Genomic DNA, 27,523 nt, shown 5'->3' with positions numbered 1-27,523 from the left:
GACTGCTAGAGATGGTGAGCATTTTTTCATGTACTTGTTGATTGATTGTATGTCCTCCTCTGAGAAGTGTCTGTTCAGGTCTTTGGCCCATTTGTTGATTGGGTTATTTGTTATCTTATTGTCTAATTTTTTGAGTTCTTTGTATACTCTGGATATTAGGGCTCTATCTGAAGTGTGAGGAGTAAAAATTTGTTCCCAGGATGTAGGCTCCCTATTTACCTCTCTTATCGTTTCTCTTGCTGAGAAAAAACTTTTTAGTTTAAGTAAGTCCCATTTGTTGATTCTTGTTATTAACTCTTGTGCTATGGGTGTCCTATTAAGGAATTTGGAGCCCGACCCCACAATATGTAGATCAGAGCCAACTTTTTCTTCTATCAGACGCAGAGTCTCTGATTTGATATCAAGCTCCTTGATCCATTTTGTGTTAACTTTTGTGCATGGCAAGAGAAAGGGATTCAGTTTCATTTTGTTGCATATGGATTTCCAGTTTTCCCAGCACCATTTGTTGAAGATGCTATCCTTCCTCCATTGCATGCTTTTAGCCCCTTTATCAAATATAAGATAGTTGTAACTTTGTGGATTAGTCTCTGTGTCCTCTATTCTATACCATTGGTCCACCCGCCTGTTTTGGTACCAGTACCGTGCTGTTTTTGTTACTATTGCTCTGTAATATAGTTTGAAATCTGGTATCGCTATACCGCCTGATTCACACTTCCTGCTTAGAATTGCTTTTGCTATTCTGGGTCTTTTATTTTTCCATATGAATTTCATGATTGCTTTATCTATTTCTACAAGAAATGCCATTGGGATTTTGATTGGCATTGCATTAAACCTATAGAGAACTTTTGGTAATATCGCCATTTTGATAATGTTAGTTCTGCCTATCCATGAACAGGGTATATTTTTCCATCTTCTAAGATCTTCTTCTACTTCTCTCTTTAGGGTTCTGTAGTTTTCATTGTATAAATCTTTCACCTCTTTTGTTAGGTTGATTCCCAAGTATTTTATTTTTTTTGAGGATATTGTGAATGGAGTGTTTTTCCTCATTTCCGTTTCAGAAGTTTTGTAGCTGATATACAGAAATGCCTTTGATTTATGCGTGTTGATTTTATATCCTGCCACTTTGCTGAATTCATTTATTAGTTCTAGTAGTTTCTTTGTAGACCCTTTTGGGTCTTCTAGGTATAGAATCATGTCATCTGCAAATAGTGATAATTTAAGTTCTCCTTTTCCTATTTTTATGCCTTTAATTTCTTTTGTCTGTCTAATTGCTCTGGCCAGTGTTTAGAGAACTATATTGAATAGAAGTGGTGATAGAGGGCATCCCTGTCTTGTTCCAGATTTTAGAGGGAATGCCTTTAACTTTTGTCCATTCAGAATGATGCTAGCCAGAGGGTTAGCATAGATAGCTTTTACAATGTCAAGGTAAGTTCCTGTTATCCCTAGTTTTTCTAATGTTTTGAACATAAAGGGATGCTGTACTTTGTCGAATGCTTTCTCTGCATCTATCGAGATGATCATATGGTTCTTATCTTTAAGTCTATTGATGTGGTGAATAACATTTATTGATTTCCGTATATTGAACCATCCTTGCATCCCAGGGATGAATCCTACCTGATCATGGTGCACAATTTTTTTGATGTGTTTTTGTATTCGATTCACCAGAATTTTATTGAGGATTTTTGCATCTAGGTTCATTAGAGATATTGGTCTGTAGTTTTCTTTCTTTGATGTGTCTTTGTCTGGTTTCGGAATCAGGGTGATGTTGGCCTCATAGAATGAATTTGGAAGAGCTCCCTCTTTTTCTATTTCCTGAAATAACTTGAAAAGTATTGGTATTAATTCTTCTTTAAAGGTTTTGTAAAACTCTGCTGTATACCCATCCGGTCCTGGGCTTTTCTTGGTTGGTAGTCTTTTGATGGCTTCTTCAATTTCATCCATTGATATTGGTCTGTTTAAGTTGTGGGTATCCTCCTGACTCAGTCTGGGAAAATCATATGATTTAAGAAATTTATCGATGTCTTCAGTATCTTCTATTTTATTGGAATATAGGTTTTCAAAATAATTTCTAATTGTCTTCTGTATTTCTGTAGCATCTGTTGTGATATTGCCTTTTTCATCCCGTATGTTAGTAATTTGAGTTCTCTCTCTTCTTCTCTTCGTTAGCATGGCTAAAGGTCTGTCGATCTTATTTATTTTTTTGAAGAACCAACTTTTAGTTTTGTTAATTTTTTCAATAGTTTCTTTTGTTTCAATTTCATTGATTTCTGCTCTGATTTTAATTATTTCTTGCCTTCTGCTACATTTGCTGTTGTTTTGCTCTTCCTTTTCTAGGGCTTTGAGATGAAGTGTGAGTTCATTTATTTGTTGGTTTTTTCTTTTTTTGAGGAATGACCACCAGGTGATGAATTTTCTTCTTAAAACTGCTTTCATTGTGTCCCATAGATTCCAATATGTTGTGTCTGTATTTTCTTTTTTTTTATTTTATTATTGGTCATTCAAAACATTACATAGTTCTTAATACATCATATTACACGGTTTGATTCAAGTGGGTTATGAACTCCCACTTTTACCCCGTATACAGATTGCTGTATTTTCATTTATCTCTAAGAATTTTTTGATTTCCTCCTTTATGTCTTCTGTAACCCATTGATCATTCAGTAACATATTGTTCATTTTCCATGTGATGAAGGATTTTTCCTTCCTTCTTTTATCATTGATTTCCAGTTTCATTCCATTATGATCAGATAAAATGCATGGTATTATATCCACCCCTTTATATTTACTGAGGGTTGTCCTATGGCATAATATATGGTCTATTTTTGAGAAGGATCCATGTGCTTCTGAGAAAAAAGTATATCCATTTGATGATGGTTGATATATTCTATATATGTCAGTTAAGTCTAGGTTATTGACTGTGGTATTGAGTTCTATAGTTTCTTTATTCAACTTTTGTTTGGAGGATCTGTCCAATGGTGAGAGAGGTGTGTTGAAGTCACCCATAATTATTGTGTTGTGATCTATTTGATTCTTGAACTTGAGGAGAATTTGTTTTATGAATGTCACAGCACCATTATTTGGTGCATAAATATTGATAATTGTTATGTCTTGTTGGTGAATGGTTCCTTTTAACAGTATATAATGTCCTTCTTTATCCCTTTTGATTAACTTAGTCTTGAAGTCGATTTTATTCGATATGAGGATGGCCACCCCTGCTTGCTTACGAGGACCGTGTACGTGGTATATTTTTTCCCATCCTTTCACCTTCAGCCTGTGTATGTCTTTTCCAATCAGATGTGTCTCCTGGAGGCAGCATATTGTTGGATTTGTTTTTTTAATCCATGATACCAGCCTATGTCGCTTTATTGGAGAGTTTAAGCCATTAACATTCAGAGTTACTATTGATATATGGTTTGTACTTCCATCCGTGTTTGATTATTTATCCTTTTTTTTAGTTGTGTCTTTAACTGTCTGTTGGTTTTTTCCTCATTATTCCAAATCAAATTTTTATTTCTTCAAATGTTTTATGCATAATTGTTTTAAATTCAAGTATCAAATCATTTTAGTTTATCAAATAATTTGACTAAATCTCTTTGTTCTGTTTGTGATGTTCAATCACAAGTTTCCTTGTGTATACATGAATTTCCAATTATTGCTTTATGCTTGGGATACACTGTTAAACAAAACGATTAAAGGAACCCATCCTTAAGAATATACATTTCCACATGGAAAAACTAAGAATTAGTAGCCAATAAAACATACAAATAAGTTGTGCTAGAAAATATATTAGACGTTGAAGAGCACTATGGGAAAAGAAAGTGGAGTCATGGAAAGGGGGATTGCAGGAGCCAGGAGAAGGCACAGGTGGCAGTCTTAAAATAGGATAGCCAAGATATCCCCACTGAGATGATGGGATTAAGAAAGTACTTAAAAGGGAACAAACCATTTGGATATTCTGAAGAAGAGTACAAAAGGAGCAGCAGATACAAGGGCCCTGCTTGTAGGTGAGGACAACCAGTGTCGAAACCATTCCAAGAAGTGCAAGAATGCTAGCTAAGATGAAAAGGGAAAGCAGAAGTAGGAGACAGCCAGAGGGGAGTTGAGGTCCACATCGTGCAGCACCTTGGGAAGCCACCCTCAGGACTTTGGCTTTTACTCCAAGTGACTTGGAAATTATAAGACTCATGTAGGGTTTTAAACAGAGAAGTGACAGGAGTCAGATTCTCTCCTACTAAGAACAGATTCCAGATGGGTAAGTGTGGAAGCAAGAAAGTGACCTAGGAGACTACTACCAAGACCTGGATGAGCAGTGATAGAGGGCAGAAGCAAGGTGATGGTAGTGAAGGAGGTGAGATGCTGTTGGATTGGATCTGTTTGGAAGGAAGACTTGAGAGTATTTGCTGATGGATCTGCTGTAATTGATGCAAGAAACAGGTTGTACCATGATGGAATCAGGGAAAACTGCGGTAGAGCACTAGGATGGGAGAAATCAAAAGTTAAATTTTAGGTATGTTAAGGTTGGAAAGTCCGTTACACATCTAATTAGAGATGCTAAGTGAACAACTAGATGTGCTTGGGCTCTCTCTTCTCCAGCGAGGAGGTCCAGAGCAGGATAGAGGAAGTGTGGCTACAGAGTCACTAATCTGGACCTCCTGAGACTAAGCAGGAAGCAGGTCTGATTTTATTGTGCAGTTACCATGTATATATACTCATGCAGTAGCTAAGCAGATTACAGATGGCCATCAATACAATGTCTTGCTAACTATCCTTGCAGCGACCAACCAAGTTATGATGGGGTCATGGACAAGCACAGTGACCACAACATGTGGCCTTGCTTCCAAGGCTGTGCCTATGGGGTAAGCAGTTTGCTGCTCGTGTACCTAGCACGAGGGGAGTGGCCTGCCACTCAGACGCCCTTAAGTATGCCTTGTATGCAGTACTCCATGCACTTGTCCCCACATAGATGGGCAAATATGGAGTCTGTAGGAAGAACACAAACAGAAATTTGGGAATAATAAACATGAAGAAAGTATTTAATTTCATTAGAATGCATGAAAACACCAAGGTATTAGTAAAACAAAGCTTAAAACATGGATCCCTGGGGGCAGTTCAGTGTCAAAGAGGACAGGCAGGTGCAGAGGATTCAGCAAAGCAGGATGGAAAGAAATGACCACTGAGACATGTGGAGATGTCCCAGAAGTCAAATAAAGGAAGAGAATGATTCACCATGACAAATGATGCTGATAGTCAAAGGCAAAGACTGAAAAATAACCATTGGATTTTGCAAAGTGATGTTGCCAGTGACCATTAAAAAAAGAGCATTTATTTATTTATTTATACTTTTAAGACTGGTAGAGTCTAAACCCTGATTTGAGTAAGTATAAGAAAAAAAAGGGATAAAAGAAACTAGAGGTGAAAGGATGGTCACACTTCTTGCAGTTGTGCTCTAAAGAGGAACAAAGAAACAGGGGTGAAGTGAGAGGAAAGTGGGGTATCAACAGAATTTATATTCATTTATATTTTATGTTGATGGAATTTTCTATTTGAGATGAAGCATCTGGTGATTCAGGAGAGGAGAGAGAGCATGATTAGAACAAAGTGTCTCCACAGGCTGAAGTGATAGAACCTGGCCCATAAGGAAAAGCAAGCATGGAAGTCCAGCCATCTGTGGGTAAGAGGAGGTAGAGGTAGGAGCATGAGGAAGTTCTTATCTTTCTGTCACTGCTTCTTACAAGTATGGGAAGAGCCAACAACCACTTTGGACTTGGATATGCCTGTCATACTTAAAAAAAAATAAATAAACCCAACCAATAATCCTCACCATTACATCATAAGAAAATGGCAATACTCTGTCATCCGTTATGGAGTCTAGTAGAGATTTGTAACTCACTCTCTAAGGCCTACTAATAGTCACCATTGAGCCAGGTAGCCAAATCCTCATTTCCTTAGCTGACTCCCATAGTGTATGCATTTATAATCTTCATCATCATCTTCTCAAACCCAGGTATAACTCCATGTTGTTAAATAGTGAAGAAGTGACAAATCAAGTTCTGACCAAAATCTGAATTTCCATCACATTTCACAACCAAGTTATATGAACTAGGATAAAGCCTTCAATTCACAATGCCCCACTTTCCATAAGACTCCTACTCACATATTCTCATGAATAAGTCAATATTGTGTATATCATATTAAACAGCACAAAGACACTATGTTTTGATTATTTTCTCTCTCTCTTCCATGTTGTCCTTATTCTGAATGCCACAGCAAAGCAAATAAACATACATTATGGATAAAACAGACACATCCAAAATGCATTCTCTGCAAATTTTCCTTATGTTCAATTATCTTAGTATGTACCCTTATAAAATTCATCTATCAGTTTTAACGTCTTGATGCCTTCCCAGGAAACATGCATAGAAGATTTCTAATAGACTGATTTCTCAAAAATGATACAAAAACTTATTAAAGAGTAATATGTAGCTTCCATTAACGCTTGATTATTTTGTTGAATTTTAATAGTTTAAAAATGCCTATCTGATATCTCTCTTGTGCGTGTGCATCTCTTTATAAATACATGCATATTTATATGCATATATCTATATGTATTTTTAGTACGTACCTGTGCATTTTGGCTTTAATCAATCTGTAAAACTTACTGTAGTTAGTTCTGATTCTATCCACAATACAATCTTCACAATCAGATACATGTCAGAGTTTGATGCTAGTTCAATAATATATTGTGCACAAAAAATACATTAAACACATATTACAATACAATTGCAAGGTTTCCGTCACAGAAATATGTAAGGGCATTTCATTTTCAAAGAGTGCCTTTTGCTGTAGGGTTTTTTTAAAAACCATTTTGTGGTGAAAAATTAAATACTAGTTTCTTTGATGTGCTAGTTTCACTGAAAAGAATATATTGCTAGAGAAAAGTGCTTACTATTTTTATAACCATATTTCACTTAGGATTTTCTCAGGGAAAAAAATGTTCATTTGTTTTTGTAGTGGGTCTGAGAAAGGGGTGATAAAAAGCCTTATAGTCCAGGCAATCAAGCTGAGAACAAAGGGCAGGTGTCATTTTTTATTGTGATTGGTCAGAGCAAAAATCAGGACACTCTCTCCATCTCCCTCTTCCTCTCACCAGAAGCTACTGTGGAATTTACAGTAATAACCCTGGCTGACTACCCAACACACAGCTGAACAGCACACCAAAAAAATAATATCTGTGGAGAGGGCCACAACATATTTTTAAAATTTTCATTGTTTTTATCCTTCAACTTGGAAAGATGATTTTTTTAAGAGGAAAGAAAATACTCACCCAGCTGTTGCTGCAATTCGTATTCCAATAGCCTCCAGACTGCCCGAGGCCACCTGGTTGGCTTTTGCCTTGGAGTCGGTCCAGAAAACATTATTTACCCTTTAAAACAATGAAAAATTTGTGTAAGTAGAAAGCTTGCTTCAGGGCTAAGAGATTTCTGAGAACCTAATGTGCTGTATGAACTGACTGTGGGGATTGCTTGCTCCCTTCAGCTTAGCAGAAATCTACAGAAACCACTTTTCACAGTCACCACATAGCATGCTGGTCACAGTCCTTTTCTGGAGCTGGTGCCAGTCTCGGCTCAAGCCAAAGGGGGCACGGATACTTAAACTTGAGAATTTTATTCACCCATCTTGCACTAGTTCATCAAGAGTCTTGGCTATTCAAGCAACTGCAGTCCTCAGGGTTAAAAAACCCAGAGGCTAAGGGAAAATGGAAATTTCATCAGGAGGCAAAGCAAAGAATTAAAAAAAATGGCTCTCCAGAGTACTCATGTTGCTCCACAGATGTGTACCCCATTGCCAGTCTTGCTAAATAACGAGTGAAAAGTAGGAAAAAAATGGGAAGAAAGTAGAGGAAAAGGGAAATATCAGAGGAGAGAGAAGCTCAAGCTTTAGAAAAAAGGAATGGGTCTATCTTTTTCTGATATTCTGTCATACTTGAAATGGCCCTTTCAGAAATTAAATCCTGAATAAGAAAATTATTATCATCAAGGCCAAGATAAAGGCGACCTGTACAGAGATGTTCATAGAGTCATCCCTCAAAATCCACAGGAGACTAGGTCCAGGATTCCCAGGGATACCCAAATCCACTCCGGCCCAAGTCCCTTATGTAAAATGACATAGTTATTTGCATATATCTGATGTACATCCTTCCATACACTTTATCATCTCTGATTTTATACAATACTTAATATAAGATCTATATCAAGGGTTGTTTTAGAGAATGACAAGAAAAAAGGGTCTGTAGATATTTCAGTAAAGGCACAATGCTTTTTCTAAATATTTTCAACACATATCTGGTTGAATCCATGGATATGAAACCTATAGATATGGAGAGCTGACTGTATTCTATTTCTGAAACTGGATATGTGGGGGTTCACTTTACAATCATCATTGTGTATTTTTATAGACTGTTCTGTTTCATATTATAATTTTTAAAATTAAAAAATACATCATCATCAGCCTATGCATGGCTGAGTACGGTTAGGGTCTTGGAAGCTAGAGAAATAGCAATGGATGACTTAGGAACTGTGCAAATAAGACTAGAAGCTTCTAGGGAGCAGAAAAAGAACCTAGTGCACTACAACCACATGTATATGTAAAGAAGACAGGAAGCAGATATGGTAGACTCCTTTCCAGTCATAAGGACTGGTCATAGTGAGTGTCTGCAAGTCCTTTACTGTGGGAGGTTTGGGCATTTTGAGGAAAATAATGGTTGAGTAGCAAAGTCAAAAGCTGGAGATTGTTTGTCTCCATGCTTGCTCAGTGCTAGCCAAGATGCCAATGGTGTTTTGACTCATTTTGACCTCTGAGTTATTGAGTTGCTGTTTCTGCACAACTCTGTCACATGGAGGTTCCATCTCAGCTGTGCTACAGCTTTTTCCCCTCCTGCCATGAAATCTACCCAAGTGCCAAACCCTGGTCAGCCTGGCTCACTGCAGGACTCAATGTGTAAGTCACCTTTTCTCAATCTCTCAGCAGACAGGTTGAACAGTATCTTACTGAGCTGAAGACTTGAAATATGAAGGAAGAGGAAACTGACCCAGACTCCCCTTAAGCAACACAACGAATGGAATTCTGGACTGCCTATAAGTCTGGGGCAGTTTAGATCTAGTTCTTTTGTTAGACAAAGGGATTTGCTCTCATTATCCCCCACCCATCTCACCCTACATCCAAACCAATAGAGGTCTTGTGTGCTCTCCCTACTGAATACACCCTGAATTCACTTGCTTCTTTCCATGGACTCCATTCTGGTTCTAATCTACATCACCTCTCCTGGATACTGCCCCACTCACATCCTTTGGAATGCACTCTCCACACAACCACCTCCCTAAGTTATAAGGCTTGCTTCTACTTTAACCCTCCCATGACTTCCCACTGGCCCCTTAGGCCATCTTGTATTGCCTTACTCCTGCCTACTTTTTCTACCTCAATACAATAATCCAACCATTTGGGATTCAAAGTCCATTCCCATGTTAGAGCCTTGCAATTGCTCCTCTCATTATCAAAAGGCACCATACAAGTACATGTTTCTGCCTGAATCTGTGTGTCTCTGACTGTCCCTTGTACTTGGAGGCCAGCTCTTCAATGAGGCCTTCTTCAGTCTATCACCTCTGATGGCTCATCACCTGTGATATCGTCCTCACAGTACTTATTTTTCCCCTTCTAAAATAATCCTGCAATTAATTGTTGCCTTCTCTTTCTCTCTTCCGGATTGCAGTGTCCAGGTGGTGTGACATCATTTATGCCTTATTTACTCCATTTTTTTGGGGGGGACAGGGGTTACTGGGAATTTAACTCAGGGGCACTCGACCACTGAGCCACATCCCTAGTCCTATTTTGCATTTTATTTAGAGACAGAGTCTCACTGAGTTACTTAGTGCCTCACTTTTGCTGAGGCTGGCTTTGAACTTGCTATCCTCCTGCCTCAGGCTCCCGAGCTGCTGGGATTACAGAAATATGCCTCTGTGCCCAGCTTACCCCATTCTTGAACTTGAACAAAGCCTTGGCAGAGTGAGCCATGATAATGTAATTATTGAATAAATGAATTTTCTTGCAACTTCTCTGTTTCTGTGAAAACAGCTGCACTGTGAAAACCCCACTACTAGAAAGGACAACATGCAACACAGCTCACTGTGCACCATTCTCACTGCCTCATCAGGAAGCAAGGTACTATGTTCACTCCTGAGCATCAGTAACTAAGAGGGTCCTGGTGGTTGAGCTCTCCTTAATGCTTAGGAGTGTCTTCAATTGGGCTATCCACTGAAGAATGGGTCAACCAGAGATGGTGGGTGGTAAAGAGATTTTTTCTCTCTCAAACTCTTATAAAGAATACAAACAGGATACACACCTGTAATCCCAATGGCTCAGGAGGCTGAGGCAGGAGGATCATGAGTTCAAAGCCAGCCTCAGCTACTTTAGTGAATCCCTAAGCAACTAAGTGAGACCCTTGTCTCTAAATAAAATATTTTAAAAGGGCTGAGGATGTGACTCAGTGCTTAAGCACCCCTGGGTTCAATCCCAGGTACAAGAAAAAAAAAATTACAAGTAGGGTGGGGAGGAAGGAGAGAAGTAGTGTTAGGGAGTGATATTGGCCAAACAATATTGTACAAGTATATAACAACAAATCCCTCATTATTTACAACTATAATACAACAATTTTTTTAAATGTGGGAAAAAATACTAATAGGAGCCAGGCTTCAAGGCACGTCCTATAATTCCTGCAACTCTGGAGGTTGAAGCAGAAGGACTGCAAGTTTGAGGCCAGCCTAGGCAACTTAATGACTGTCTCAAAATAAAAAGGGCTGTAGCTATAGCTCACTGGTAGAGTATCTCTGGGTTCAATTCCCAGTGTTGCAAAAACAAAACTAAAGAATACAAATGAGGGGAAGTTCCACTTTATATTTTTGTTATCTAGTTTGTTAACTTTAGATTACATATATTAACATGTGTATTATAATATAAATATATGTTATTGTTGCCAAACTTGCCCTCTAGGTTTTCTTCTGAGGGTTAATATGGATATTAATAAGAGATGGTTCAAATTTCAACAAATCAATTTGATTCACTCTGGCATTCAACTTGTGGCCCAGATCCTTTCAAGGCTTTGACCACCACTTCCCCCCAAATCCCGGCCCCATCTGTTCTCTCTGGTGTCCCTGCCTGTCTTCTCTTGCTCAAATAGTTATACTGGGTCAGGTTCAAGGGCAGGGGCAAGCTCAAGCTCATTATAGGATTCATTGAAGAGCTCATGAGGAATCCCACCAACTTTCTGTTATAAAACTCAGGATGAAGTTTTATGCTATGTGAACTTCTAAACAGGAGAAAGCATGTTGCCTTTCCAACTCAAAATTATGCTCTTGGAGAACACTAATCTAGGTCCCCTACACACATACTATATAGCTTTTGATATACTATTTGTTCATTAAGAGGATATTGAGTATTGAGTCTTCTCTTATGATACCATAGGGAAGCTCTCTACAAACTCTAGGGACAATCCAAAAGTAAGCTCTTTTCAAAAATTGATTAAGAACATAAAAATTTGTGTTTAATATTTCAAAACTGATTTCTGAGTTTATTACCCAGAAACACTTCCTCCTGGAATAAATTTTGATTTACTTTCATTAGAACCAATAAAAGAGAAAATAAGGTATCAAAAATAAACAGCCCCACCAATATTTAGGTATTCAGTGGTGTGGAAATTAAATCTACAGAATGAAGGCCAAGATTCTATAACAAAAATGTAATCCTTTCCACCTCTAATCAAATAACTTGTCTTTTATTGGGTGCTATGAAAGATAAGGTTTTTTTAATTTTTTTTTTTAGCAATGGGGCCTGTTAAAGTGACACATCACTATTTTAAAAATGCTTAAAGCTTCCCAATCTAATCATTCCTCAGAAATCCAGAGAAATAATTGGCAAGTACTAGCAAATCAGTGTTACATAAACATAATACCATTTTTTAACAGAAGTTCTTGTAAACAGTAAATGAGCAAAACCAATAAAAAGGACTAAATTTATGGCCTATTTTATAATAAACAGATAACCATAAGGATCTCCTCCCTGCATCAGCTTACTCAACAAACAGCTAATATCTCAAAGTTTTCAGGTTTTCCTTAAGACCAGAGAAACACATAAATTCACATTTGACATTTTAAAACTATTTTGATTGGATGATGGAGGCAGCATATCCATATTGCACTTAGCTAGTGTAATATTTCACTTTTGAAACTTTTACTTAAGTACTATTTGGATGTGAAATTATTTTCCTATATAAGTAGGTAGAAAAAATAATTGTGGCTTAGTCAAACAGAATAGCTCCATGAGTGAAAAACTGTCAGATTAAAAAGCCAATGTGCATGGTGGTCAAGAAATTAGACCAAGAGGTACAAGATACAGAGAGGAGAGCATGAGAGCCCTACCCATCATAAGTGGCACCATCAGAACAGGGAGTTTTTCTGGATACATTTTATGGTCTCTTATTTATAAAATGAAATCAACACAACTCAAAAATACACCTTAGTGGTAGTAGAAAGGTTAAATACAAAAGAAAAGCTATAACTTTCAAAAGAAGAATTTGCTGCTTTAAATCATGAAAGCCTTTACGTTAAATTCTTCCCCTAACACACACAAGCACCCTCCAGTGAATTCAAATAGCCTAAGCACCTCTGGGGAAAATCCTAGCACAGCAATGACAGACAATATGGCGGCCATTAGCACTGTCACACCATGCACATGATTTTACTGGGTATTCTCAAGTGCTTATACCAGGTATTACAAACAACAGAGAGTACTTATACTTCTAAAATTCACTTACTGGTTCTATCTTCAGGCATTTGCCCCCTATTTTCCATATAAAATAGCTTTGACAAGCTTTAGTACTCAGGTATTACTTATTCTGAAGTAGCCTAGAAATGGTATAGCATCATTGCAAAGGATTATTATGATGTTCTATTCAAGGAAGGCAAATTAAAAGTAACCTAATGTAAATAAATAAATAAGAAAAAAAAAGTAACCCAATGTGTTTATAATGCCATCTATCCAGGAAAATGGGATGTTGTATGTTAGAGTCTGTAAACAAGTCTGGATGGCGCCTGGTATTTTGCCAGAGGGAGTGGTTTGTGAAGTAACACCATCGAGCCATTAAGTGTGGAGATTCCTTATTGGTTGACTGCTGTATCTAGTTTATGTTAATTAAGATAAGCTGTGTGAATGTGTATATACCACTCCTGTCCTACAATAAAAGGCTCCAACTCCTGCTATATCAATGTACACAAGTTGTTCATCACCCCTGGGTTATTTTGCTGCAGCTGGACTGCGGCAGTTGTGTGTCATGTATTTTTATTTGCACACATGTGCATACAGATATGTCACAGTTGACATATCTCATACATACACCATAACTCAATGACAAAGAGTTAAAGGCAATGAGTATCCCTAAACCACATTTAATATTATTACTGTAGTGTTTTCCTAAAGCACTGCAAAACTTAAAAGTAGTTGATTTTACCAAGGATGCTTATTTTATTAGCCAGTTATACCTCCTGTGCTCGGCTTGAAGGATTCTGGCTCTTTCCTCTTCTTGCTGCTGTCGTTTAGGTTCCAGTAATTTATTCTAGGAACAATAAAAGTTTTAAAATATGGTTTTCAATTAACATGATTGTACAGAAGACACCCAAATCAATTTCATATTTAACCTTAGCTGGTGCAATATTTCACTTTTGAAACTTTTACTTAAGTACTATTTGGATGTGAAATTATTTTCCTATATAAGTAGGTAGCAAAAATAATTGTGGCTTAGTCAAACAGAATAGCTCCATGAGTGCAAAATTGTCAGATTAAATAGCCAATGTGCATGGTCAAGAAATTAGACCAGGAGGTAACAAGATACAGAGAGGAAAATATAATGTGACGCAAACTCATCTGTGTCTTACAAAAAAAAATCAAATTATTTCCTTTCAGAGTATCACACAATGCTATTTCTTGTTATTTCTATGGCACTTCTTTCCTAATAAATTCAAAGCAACTTACAAATAAATATTGGGCTCAATTGATGCAATTCTATTGGTGAAGCATTTTCCTTCCTGGATAACAAGCACTTGTCTGTTATTGGTTAGATACTAGCAGAATTTTGAGTTCCCTCAAAGGAATACTTTGCTTCAAATAGATCACATTACTATAACTAAATCTCTAGCTTTCAACATCCTGATTATCTCTTGAAAGAGGCAACTTCTTCCAGACTCAGTTACCACGTTTATAGTCTCATACCAAAGAACTAGGTGCCATGAGTTCTCTAGCCTTCAAACTTCCTGGAGAAAAGTCTAAAATAAACTTAAAATTCAGATTGACATTTATAAAACTTTATTCAAAGGCCATCTATATCCATAGTTCCCAAAATAATAACACCTGTTACTTACACTGTGATTTTTTTCAAATACATTGCTCATCCCATCAGTCCCTGACAAATAATAAATAATCCTAATTCTTACATAGCTCCAGAGCAAGGGAAAATTAGAACATTTTCAAAATAATTGAATAATACTTATTCATTCTTAATAAGCCTTAAGAACCTAGATGCCAAACCTTGAGCTAGGGTCTCACTCTTCCATAATGGCTGGAAGTGTTCCGTTTAACTTTTATCACTTTAACATATGATATACCTTTAAAAGCCCACCAACTAGCAATACAATTTATTAATACTACCAAGACTTATACTAAAATAAAACCAAATCCTGTGCTCTCCTATCCCTCTACAACCACCTTCAACTCCTGTGTATGGTTTTATCTGTTAAAATTATCTCCTCAATAGCATGTAGATTCTTCTATTTATTCATTTTTAATGGCATTTTTTTTTACTTCCTACTGTAGAAAAAGATTTCTCTATTTCTACCTCTACCCCAACCCCAACTTCCCCTCCTGGTGTACCTCATTCTCAGCCTTACAACGTTTTTAACGTTCACTGTGGTGGTGAGGGGGGGGTCTATAGCTCCTGGCTTTAGGCTTCTAATTTATCCTTCTGTTTTCAGGTGCAGCTTGCAGAGGTGCTGGGTACCTCCAACACCTGAACTTTAATCAACTTGTGTTTTACTGCTCCTTGCAAAAGATTTCTGGTTTTTCCTGTTTCACTAATTATCTACTTCCACCTGTTACACTGAACATCTACTTTCCCACATCAAAAATTTGGCTGTTTTGTTTCTTTTTTCTGTAGTTTGTCTGTTCTTTTGTTCTTATAAGTTTATGCCTTTAAAAAAATTCCTGTATTGTTTTTTTTCTTGGTGGAACATGTGGAGAGGAGGACTGGATATAAGGAAATAACGTATTTTTAAAGTATGATATTTAACTAGAAGATGTTATCATTTTCAAATAATTTTTTATCCAAAATTCTGTTACTGGACCCTCACAAGAATTCTCAAAGGTAGGCAGGTAAACAAGTATTATTTGATAAGTGAAAAAGCAATATTAGGCTTGTATTCCAGATGAGAAAACAGGATTGAAGATACAGTTTAGGTTGTCAAAAGATAAACAGCTCACTAGTAGCAAAATAAAACTGGGGCTTAGGTTTTCTTGTATCTAATCATTTTCTGCAAGATGCATCCAAAATAAGCAATCAGGAATAAGGATAACTTCATAGCAGTTTATGGTACTCAAGTATGAACATCCATGTCCAGGATTTGGGGATCCATTCACATTTAAATGTATTAGCAGAACATATCTAACAGTGTCTAAGTCAAAATCCTTCTTGTCAAAAGATGTTAATTATTTTATATCCATTACCCCATTTTTTACAAGAAAAACTTTAATAGCCAGTCCATTCTACATTTAATACCATGAAGACTGAACAAACTAAGCCCTGGAATGTGACACAAAGAACAATAAGTCACTTATTATGTGTTTATATATGCCAATATGCACACATATGTATGCATATAGTTACATTTTACTTTAAAATAATTTAAGATAATCTATCACACTTGGTAAAAGGATTGCATAATCTATCTGGAAAAACAAAAACAACTATGCAATTATAGCCTGTAAAAAGAAAATAAATGAGAAAGAACAGTTTTTTTGTAAAAGAAAATAAATGAGAAAGAACAGTTCCAGCAAATACTAAAACATCATGAAAGTTAGTAATTAAAACAGTTTGAGTCTAAAAATAGAACTAACACATGGAAATATAGCTTCTCCTTAAGTAGTTGTGTTGAACGAATGCAAAGAGGGATAGTCTGTAAACGATGGTAGATTAAGCAGCTACTGAAAGAAAATCGAAATTAGATCCTTCATTTGATGTATAAAAAAGAATTATAAAGGTCTAATATTTGGACCTAAAAGACTGAGCCATACATGTTTTCAAAGGATACACAGGTATATACTTATAAATTTAGAGTGATGAAGGTCCAGAAATCATAAATGAGAAAAGAATGATAAATCTGAATAAGAAAACCCAGCCAGGCATAATGGTGCACACTTTTAATCTCGGCTGCTCAGGAGGCTGAGATAGGAGGATCACAAGTTTCAAAGCCAGCCTTGGCAACTTAATAAGACTCTGTCCAAAAACTTTTTAAAAAGGGCTGGGTGTATATCTCAGTGGTAGAGTATTTGCCTAGCATCATGAGGCCCTGGGTTCAATCCCCAGCAGCAGCAGCAGCAGCAGCAGCAGCACTACCACCACCACCACCACCACCACCACCACACACACACACACACACACACACACACACACACTCACAAATCATCATCATCATCATCATCATCATCCTTAGTTTTCATTTGGATAAAATAGCATAAACAAAATAAAAACATTAACTGTTAAGAAATATTTATTCATTTTTCTTTCATTCATTTGCTGAACAAATAGGAGACAGGCTTAGATCAATGGAATCGGGCTACAATGGTGAACAAGATAGATGAGATCCTTGCTTTGTTTATATTATAAAGAAAAGAAATCCATAAACAAGTGAGAAAAACATCCTATCATAAAGCTGGCAGGGCATTTAGGCACACTGATATGAGACTAGTGGCTCAGTGAGTATTTTAGGTTGAGGACCAAAGAAGAAGCTAAGACCTCATACAAACAATAAGGAAATGACCAACCAAGCAGAACAAGGGTCAAAAATAGGAACAGGCAGCTCTTGAATAAAAGGCAGATTACCATTCAAATCATCATCATTTTTACTCAAAAAATTGAGTGATGAGATAAAAATTTTTCTATCATATTAGAAAAAAATCAGAAAACTTTGACAGAAAATCAGATACATTCAAGTGTACCTAGATAAGTGAAAAAGATAAGCAAAAACTAATTCTGTTTGTGGAGGAAAAATTAGCAGTAACCATCAAGATTTAAAATGTGCACATTTTTTGCATAAGTGTTTTTAAAGTACATATATATGATATAGTATATGGATATTTACCATTGTCATTGAAACAGTAAATGTTCAGGGAAAAATCTTAATGTCCACAAATAAGGACAACTTAGACCATCCACACAATGGAATACTATGAAACTGTTACAAAGAATAAGAGAGGTCTGGTTTGGGGGGTGGGCAGAGAGGGCCTATGAAGAAATCTCTAAATTATATTAAGCCATCAAAGGTAAATCCAGAGCATTTTCTTGTGATCCCTCCATATAAACAGAAAATATATGCATACATCCATTTCAACTTTTATACGTTGCCATACATCTTATTTAAAATGTTTTATGGGAAAATACATAAGAAAATGTTAGCTATAATTACCACTGAGTAGAGGAACTTGGAGGGCAGGGGAAGAAAGCTTTAATATCAGATATAGTTTTTGTTTGTTAATGTTACAACTTATTACTTCTTCATTCCATCACTAAAGATTTACTGCCCAGATACTGGCCAAATTATGTTGTTAAATTATGTGCATCTATGAATATGTAACAACACATCCCATCATTATGTACAGCTACAATGCACCAATTAAAACAATGTGAAAGAAAAAAAGAATGTCCTGCCCACGTGGAAGGCCATTTGTTTCTTTCTGCTCTCTTTTATTTAAAAATTCCAATATATCTTAATATTTAGAGATGTAAAAGAGGAAGACTATTGTTATAAAGCTAAGAACTGGTAGGAAGGAAGAAAAGAGGAAAGGAAGAGAAGAACAGACATCATCCCATTATGAGGCAGGGATGGGGGACAGCAGATAAAATACCTGGTGGGAAAGGGGACAGGGTGCTGATGAGGCATCACCATGCAAGAACATTGCTCTAGATGGCAGAAGGGAGGTGCTGGCATAGCTGCACTCAGGATTATTATAGCTAGCAAGGCGTATTTACTAGGAAAAGGACAGTTTTTTGTACCAAAAAGGTTACTTTCAAAGATAATTTGTTCCGCTGAACTGACAGCCACCAAGGATGTATCTGCACGCCTTATAAGCATATTCTTGGTTCATTTACTGGGTTCTCACATGGAAATGCAATATCTAGTTGGACAAATGCAAAATAAGTTGCTCTTGTTTCAAGGACTGAGCTGGAAACATTAAGAGAATCAAAACACTGTAGGCAGTGGGGAGATGACGTACAACATCGGAGACAGTGTTCCACTCACCACAAATTTGCTAAGCACCAACCACCTTCCAAACACCTAGATTCGTGCTGAAGGCATGGATACAAATGAGACAGACCTCTCCACAAAAGAAATCACAGTATAATGAGGGAGGCAGACCCTGAGACCACTGTGATATGAAGCAAAAACAAATGCATGCTGAGCATGAGTTCAAACAATGATGTGGAAATACAAAGATGCAAACAAGAGAAATGGGTGTTCAACATTTTATTTATATCCACCAACGCTCTCCAAGGAGAGGAAGCATGGCTTATCACTGTGCTACACAGCTCCCTACATTCAGGCAGAGCTCTAAACAAAGAAGGCACTTCAGTGAAACACCACCTTGGAGATGCCAAGAACAGAACTTCCTGTAAATGTTGTCCAGGTGATCTATGGTAAATGAGGACAACACTGCACACAGTGCCACTGCCTGCGCATGCCAGGGGAGGTGTGGGATAGCACCCAGGGTCTGTGCTTAGAGCCCAAGCTACCAGCAAGAAGTAGAGGGGTTGCCATCTTCCCATAGAGGTTGTGAGAATCAATGCTCTGGGCTCCAATTTGCTAGTAGTACCCTGCTCTATCCAAGGGTCAGCTACACAACAGACAGGTGAGTGCAAGTCTGATGGCTTGAGAAACCTGATGAGGCTGGAGTGAAAATCTTGCTCGAAAGCAACACTCTAGTATAGCAATTGAAGACGAAGATAGAGCCATTTTAAAATCATGTCTGAATCCCACTGGGGCATGTTCTGACATGGTTCAGCCTGACTGCTTCAAGTAAACATTAAAGTGCCATCGCCTGGCAGGACAAACTTCTCCCAGGAGAGGATGCTCTCTCAACTCAACAAGAGGAAAAGGATGGTGAAAGCAGTTTAAAAAGGAAAGGTCAAGAAGTTTTTTTTTTTTTTTTAAAAAAACTACTGCCTTTGAATGTTAAATCCAGGAGAACTTTTAGGGGAGGGAGAAACCTTAAAGAAACCCTGTTCTGAGGATCTTCACAGTGACACTCCCCTACCCCAAAGATGATCTTGGCTAGCAATAATGAGAAGAAAACAGGGAAACACACTCAAAATTAAGAGAAGACAAGCCAAATCAAAGGAAATAGATACTAATGGGTGAAGTAGGAAAATTTTTTTTAAAAAATAGCACAAATATGTCATTTTAATGTAAATATAAATAAATGCACTCCAGCTACAATAATCACATGTGTAGTTTTGTATCTCCCACCTAGAAATAATACTTATCAACTTTCTCCTATTTAAAAAAAAAAACACTTTTCTTTCATTAAAGTCATTGATTTAGTGTGAAAAGTGTAGATACTACAGAAACTATCAAGAAAAACAAAATAGCTGGTACAGTGGTGCACCCCTGTAATCCTAGCCTCTTGGGAGGCTGAGGCAAGAGGATCATGCGTTCAAAGCCAGCCTCAGCAATTTAGCAAGGCCCTAAGCAACACAACAAGACCCTGTCTCTAAATAAAATACAAAAAAGGGGGGGGGGGCTGAGGATGTGGCTCAGTGGTTAAGTATTAGGTTGAATCCCCAGTACCAAAGGGAAAAAAAAAGAAAAGAAAAAAGAAAAACAAAACAATCACTCATAAAATTCCCCACACAGAGATAAGCTCCTTTAACATGTCAATATATTTTCTTCTTGATTTACACACATAGATTATAACTTCTTATCACCTTGGGTCACATTTTCAGGCTTACCACGTGTTAGGCATTAGGATAAATTCTACATGCTTTCTCTCATTTGATCCTAGAAACAAAGTCATGAGGCAAATAACATCACTATCAGCTCTAACAGATGAGGCTTAGAGAAATGAAGTAATTTGCACAAAATGCAATAAGAAAAGGAGGTAGGTTTTAACATTTGTCTGCACTCTGTTTTATAATCTATTTTCCATGTACGTGAGCATATTTCCATGTCATTAAAATATAGTAGTAACTGCTGCAAAGATTTCTCAACTCTTAAAAACTTCAAATCCTCTATCACTGAAAAAATTGCTTCAAAGTTTCCATTAATCTCATTTTTAAAATGATCAAACTTGTACATCCATCTTGTATACATCTTTGCTTATTTCCTAAGAACTAATGTATACCTTTTAGAACTAACACTTTAACTTTGAGGAAACTTCAGAATTTGATATTGCCAAAGAGATTTCCAGTTTATTTTGTCCCTTGAGTTATTACTGGATGAGTTTGCAATAGTCTACATTAATAGCTACTAGTGTAAGTCCTTGCCCCAAAAAATGCACAAATGATTCATATTTTTTTCTAGAGTTTCTTATTTAATTTCATAATTATTCTCCAGGTTAAAATTTAAAAATAGTTTTTCAAACTAACTCAAGGTCCACTGAAAATTTTATTAGAATTGCATTAAATTCACCCTTAATTTGGACAGAACTATAATTACTGCAATATTGAGTTTTACCACTCAGGAGCATTAGCCATTTCTGCTGTATTCAAATTGATTTTTATGCATTATAGGAAAGCTTTTGTTTTTCAGCTATTGAGCAATTTTTTACATAGTTGGTCTTTGATGGGATCTTTTTTATTCCATTATATTTTTCTAATTAATTTTGCTGGTATTCAAGAAAGCTGATTCGTATGTATGTGTGTGTGTGTGTGTGTGTGTGTGTGTGTTACACATTTTGTAACCAAGTCTCCTTTATTGAAATCATTTCCTTCTACCATGTCTCAGCTAATTCTCCTGGTTTACAGGCAAATTGCTCTTGTTCATAAATATAAATATAATTACAATTGAAAAACTGATTTTGAATTTTTGTTTCTTATCAAGCTGGCTAAAATAATTTCAAACTTTGTTCCAGGCAATATTAATAGTCTTCCTCCAAATAACTTTGCATTAGGGGTTTCCCATCAAATACCTTTGAGAAGCACTAAGTTAGAATTTCCAGGATACTGATTCATATAGGGATTGCAAACAACCTTATGTTTTTCACTGTTATAGAACCTCTAAAGATAATGTTGGTTATTGCTTTGGAAAATAGTTCACTGAAGTGTTATGGGTGTTTTTTTGTGTTGTTGTTTTTTTTTTTTTGACAAAAGTTAAAATTTATCAATGCATTTTTTTTTTTTACTAAAGAGATGGCCAAACATTTTTTTCTCTCATTTTTTTTCCTATTGCAGTGATAAGATATAATAAGTTATAGATGGCTAATTATCTTTGTATTCCTAGAATAAACTCCACTTTGCCTTGGTAAATTATTATTTCAGAGAAAAATTCCAGTAGTTGAATTTTCCTTTTCTTTTTTTTTGCGCGGCGGGGGGGGGGCAGGTTACTGGGGATTGAACTCAGGGGTGCTCAACCACTGAACCACATCCCCAGCCTTATTTTGTATTTTATTTGGAGACAGGGTCTCACTGTGTTGCTTAGGGTCTCACTAGTTGCTGAAGCTGGCTTTAAACTCACGATCCTCCTGCCTCAGCCTCCAGAGCCACTGGGATTACAGGCATGCGCCACTATGCCCAGCTGAATTCTCTTTCAGACCTCAATCTCTGTCCTTATAAGACCATGTATCTACAAGGGGTGTGATGGGGGGCACACACATGTACATGTGCTTCGTTTATCAGAGTATAACATCATGGGGATGACAGTTAAATAAAATACTAAAGTGTTTCATCTTTTCCTTAGTCTGAAACATTTATAAAGCACACATGGAAAAAAAAAAGTCTGTTCTTGAACAATTGAAAGAACTTGCTTTTAAAATTATCCAAGTTCAGTCCACTGGGGAAAGTAATTCTCAGAAAACTTTCCAAATCGTATATTTTCATTAGCCTTTGCGGATTTTAATTCTTTAAGTCATTTTATAGTTATATTTTCCTGGAAAAAATTTCACATAATCCAGATTTTCAATATATTTTCAATATATTAGCACAGTATTACCTGTAGTAATTTATATGTAATCTTTTCCAAATCTATGGTTCCAGTTCTTTACTTATAATGTTGTGTATTTGCTAATCTCTTCTCGATTAGACTTCCTGCAGATTTATTTTGACTTTATCAAAAAGTAAGTGGCTGGATTTTTACAACAGCTATTTCTTCAAGTTTTATTATTAATTTCTGTTCTTATCATAATTACTTCCTTCAGTATCATTTAATATTCTTGCTCTAAATTCTTGGATTGGATGCTTAATTCATTTCTTTCCTTTTTTAGTACTGAATGGATTGAAGTTTTAGTTTTCTTTCTCTGAGCACAGCTTTGATGCATTCCCCATAAAATGTTTTTACTAAAATTTTTTATGGGTTCCTCAAAAATTTTGTCACCCAAAATATTTTCTGATTTTTTTTTGGTGTTTTGCTTTCTAAACAACTATAAAATTAATAACCATGCAAAAATCAATAAGTGCAATCAGCCTATCGGAGATTTTAAGAAATTCCTGAAAGGTAAAGGGAAGATAGAATAAGTTACCTGGGAAAGCACATGCGTAGGGTCAACTGGAGCTGAGTTGGCAGTGCTTCTGAAGGAGCTCTCAGAGGGAATGCTGGGGTGATCAACTGGAGATCTGTATTGAGAGCAGCCTGGTGGTGGGCTCTGTCCCCTCCCACTCTTCTGCTGCATAGCAGGAAGCACCGACACAACTCTCTGGGTAAGCAGGAAAAGGGTCAGGAGAGATGGTCTCAGAGGAAAAGGGTAAGGTCCCTAGAACCCACTGGCCACAGGAAAAAAGAGGAGCTACCACACCCAGAAGACAAGCTCCTCATTCACCACACTTAGCAACATGTCCAAATAAACATGAGAAGAATCACCAAACGTTTGAGGCACAAAATCACGGGCAATAAAAAATTTAAAAGGAAAGACAAAAAAATATACAGCTAGTGTATTAAATATAAAACTTTAATGTTTTTATAGTTACCATCAATGGCGAAATGAGAAAGAATATTGTAATCTGAAAGCAGAACCCTGCTATGAAAAAGTAAATCAGTTATCTTGGTGAGTAAACAGATTTTTCAATACAGGTGCCAAATAAGTATGGCAGAGTTTTGAAATAATCTACTGAGTAGGATGACCTAGCTAAGGACTTCTACCAGAATAAAAGGAAAAAAAGGGAAGAGAGGAAATATAAGAAACAATGAAGAAATATGGAGAAGAGATCTGGAATGTCTGAAATCTATTTGATAGATGTCCCGAGAATGGTGAGCAGAGACAGTGCAGTGGAATAAACATAAAAGGGAAAAGGAAAACTGAAGAGATACACATATGTTCCGATTAAGAGAGACAACCAAAGGCTAGGCAAGATTAAAAACAAAAACACACACTGTAAAATTTCTTGTCACAGAGGAAGGGAGGGAGAAAAACTGAAAGAGAGGCAATAAATAAATGGAACCAGAGAAAATGCAACCAGAGAGTCTGAAAAATAAAATATCATTAATGAAAAGTAAATTATGAGACAAGAACACAAACGTGAAATTACACTAGCAACCATAATAAATAAGAACAAATCAAATCTACCTTTACTATAAAACTGAATAAAAGGAAAACAATCCATTTTGGTCACTAGAAATCTATTTTAAACCAGGTGACACAGGTTAAAATTAAATGAGAAAAGAAAATGCCACATAAATGATAACAACAAGAACAAAAAACAGGTACAGGAAATATCAGAATGAGAAAATAAACCAAAAAAAAAAAAAAGGAATCAAGCTGAAAAATCATTAAATGGAAAGAACAGAATACTTCAAATCAATAAAAAATCTATTCTGAAAGACTTTTGCTTTAGTCTCAATACAGTTCATGTCCATAGGAGAACCCATCACAATCTAGGAGAAAGGAACTCCTGCGAACCACTTGGGACTGAATCCTAGGGCTGGGATGGAGTCCCCTTTCTCTCACACACAGACTGTGCAAAGTGGGATAGATGCCTGAAAAAAATCAGGGTTGTAGGAGAGAAAGAGGCACTTAACATTATTATAGCTCTCTGAAGTCATCACTACCCATAATTCATTTCCTTACAACATTAATTACTATACAGAGGTGAATCACTATAAAACAAAATGTACAATGTTTTCTTTCTTTGCCTCATTTTAATTGCTATCTCCTCCATTAAAATGTAAATTTCAGGAGGTCCAGGACCTTGTCTATATTGTTCTTTTTTAAATTATTATTTTAGTTTATCGATGATCTTTATTAAGTGGAGAAGGCTTCTATTTCTTTTATTAAATCAATTTTAACTGACACAAAAGAACATAAAAATTGTGCACATTAACAAGGCATCATGTGACATTTTAATGAATGTGTACATTATATAACGTTTAAAGCAAGCTAAACACATCTATCTCCTCAAACACTTTATGGTTAAAGTGTTTCTTTATGGTTAAAGTGTTTACATTTCTTTATGGTTGAAACTTCAGTCCTTTTCCTCTATGTTTCTGAAATTCAGAGTACACTACTGGTGTGTATAGTCAACATCCTGTTCAGAACCAGGTGACACAGGTTAAAATAAACTAACTATAACTTAGTATCTGATGATCAACATTTCCCCCTCCCGCCACCCCCAGCTTATTCTGTTTTTAATTGTAGCTTCAGCATCTTGTGCAAAGTTCGACACATAATAGGAATTCGAGTTGACAGAATGAATGAATGAACAAATACTGAGATAGATTACTCTGAGGTAGATCAACCAGAAGAGCACAGTTTTGTTTTGTTTTGTTTTTTAAGTCAGAAAAAGAAACCTTTAAAGGTTATCACACAGTGTCACAGAGTTATAGAGAGTTAGGTATTGCAAAAAAGACCACTGAATTGTATATTCAGAAGCTACTTTACCTTTAGAGAGCAATTTCAGTAAAAGCATTTGTGAACATGAACCAGATCATAAGGAATTAAGAATGAAATGCATAATAAACAAGTGGTTGCAGTAAGATTTTTGTCTTTCTTCTCCCTTGTAAAAACAGAAGAAGGGGTTACTCTGAGGATAGCAGAATCAAGGAAGGAGTGAGTTGGTTGGTTTATTTTAGAATGGTAGGAGTGAGCATACTCACTGATAAGAAAAAAAACAGTGAAGAAGAATATATAGAAGGGATAGGAAAAAAGAAAATTCTAAATAAGTATCTAGAACAGGGAACTGAATCAAATTAAAATACTAAGAGGTTAACCTTAAGGATAAACCTATTGTCCTCAGAGGCCAAGAACATGAAAGTCAGAGATGCCTAGAGCTAAATAAATGTATTGAGACTTAATTTAATTTAAATTATCTCTCTCTGAATTATTCCATAGCATGCATTCAATGCATGTTTGTTGAATGAAAGTAATGAATAAACAGGAATAGTTGCAATGACACAAATGTATTGTTTTCTCTCTCTCCTTACCATAAACATGATATTATTGCTTTCTTAGGGTAAATCACCGAGTGATAAGAAAGGAGAGAGTCTACCCATTGGGAAATGCCTTCAGTGGATACTTCCCAATGACAGATTGAGCAAGGAGGGAGGAGAAGCAAAAATAAAGTAGAACAGATGGGTAAATATCCTTATATATTTTACTCTTATGAGTCCCTAAAGAAGGAATTATCTAGGTACTAAATTTATTCATTTCACTGACAGCCATATCCAATAATCTAGATAAAAGGAGAGGTAATAAAAATGTGTTCAATCAATAACCAGAAAACACATATGCCCCAAAATTTGTCTAAATCTAGACTAAAAACAAGATTAAGAAATAAAATGTTTAATTTTCAGTGTTCAACAGCTCAATCTGAAAACGAAATCTGATTTTCTAAAGTCTTTAGTATTCACCTTGTGAAATATTCTACTTTTAGTAGTTTTCATGTCCCAAATATATAACCAAACTTTATAAAACACTACTTAAAATCCACAAGAAGTTCCTTTAGAGGAAATCATGCCTACAACTGACTACAGTCTCCTTAGTAACTAAGTACCTCAGAACATGATATTAAGTTGGAAGCTCACATTGAGAGTCAAACAATTTCACATCATTTGTCAGACATTATTGAAAATACTTCTACTTAACAATTATTAGAATCTTGCTGTAATGCTGTTTATTTAACTGGGGATTGTAACATGAAGAGATTGTCAAAACAAAAAGATAGTCACTTACTAAAAAATACTAAGAGGTAAAAATGTTTCATTGTTCTTTATTGCTTACATAGTAGCTTAATCACTAAATTTTCAACTCAATGTTATTTTTCTCAATGGTTTAATGACCACCCACAAGGTACAATATGATCACTAAAGTCATTTATACTGCCTGCTTCATGAAACATGAGTGAGGAAGGGGTTGACCACTATTAGGACGACTGTGGCACTTAAAAGGATCAAATTACTTCACAATGTGATTTTTACATCTAATGGCTATAATAAATATCCTTGTGAAGCAAAAGACATAACTAAAAATAAATTCAACCAAGGAAATCAGAATGGGAGTTAGAATTCTAGTTAATTGTATAATTGGAAAAAAAAAACAAGTTTGAGAGATGTTCTAGAAGAAGGTTTTTATCAACCACCAATATAGCAAGAAGAATATTAGGACAGGAGAATACGATATTCATCTGATGGCTGGTCTTCCTCAGCATTCTCATCTCATGCTAAAGAGCTTCTGACCCTCTGAACCTATTCATCAAAGGTGAGAGCCACCATCATTTCCATTCGGGAAATTTCATTTGGTTGATGTGAATGGGCCCTTCAGCACTTGGAGATATCTAATTTATTTCACTTATTTTTATTGCTTAAACTATTTGTAAAGCCTCACATTATTTGTGTACATATGTAGTATATCTTTATGTATTGTTTTAGGTGAATACTGAAGCCAGTTTCATAACTCTGTATGCCTACTTTGCTATGTATCATAGTATTCTTTGGCTACCATCTATAACTTCACATAAAATGTCAGTGATGTTGGCTATGTTTTATTTTGCAGATCAGAAGTCCACATTTGCTCC

The 27,523-nt window shown here is 36.1% G+C and overlaps 1 pseudogene across 1 annotated transcript in view; it reads right to left on the bottom strand.

The window, feature by feature from the left end:
* The window catches only part of LOC113178067 (epithelial-stromal interaction protein 1-like), a 96,160-nt pseudogene that overhangs the window by 4,893 nt on the left and 63,744 nt on the right, over window positions 1–27,523 (bottom strand). Inside the window, exons 8-10 of the transcript XR_013343281.1 lie at window positions 23,041–23,214; window positions 13,587–13,660; window positions 7,325–7,423 (exon numbers count right to left, since the gene is read on the bottom strand). The product of XR_013343281.1 is annotated as an epithelial-stromal interaction protein 1-like (transcript). The remainder of the gene's footprint in view (window positions 1–7,324; window positions 7,424–13,586; window positions 13,661–23,040; window positions 23,215–27,523) is intronic.

This window comes from Urocitellus parryii, chromosome 2, assembly GCF_045843805.1.
Source record: "Urocitellus parryii isolate mUroPar1 chromosome 2, mUroPar1.hap1, whole genome shotgun sequence".
Lineage (NCBI taxonomy): Eukaryota > Metazoa > Chordata > Mammalia > Rodentia > Sciuridae > Urocitellus > Urocitellus parryii.
The sequence above is the reverse complement of the archived record's forward strand: the minus strand, read 5'-3'. Positions and strand labels throughout refer to the sequence as shown.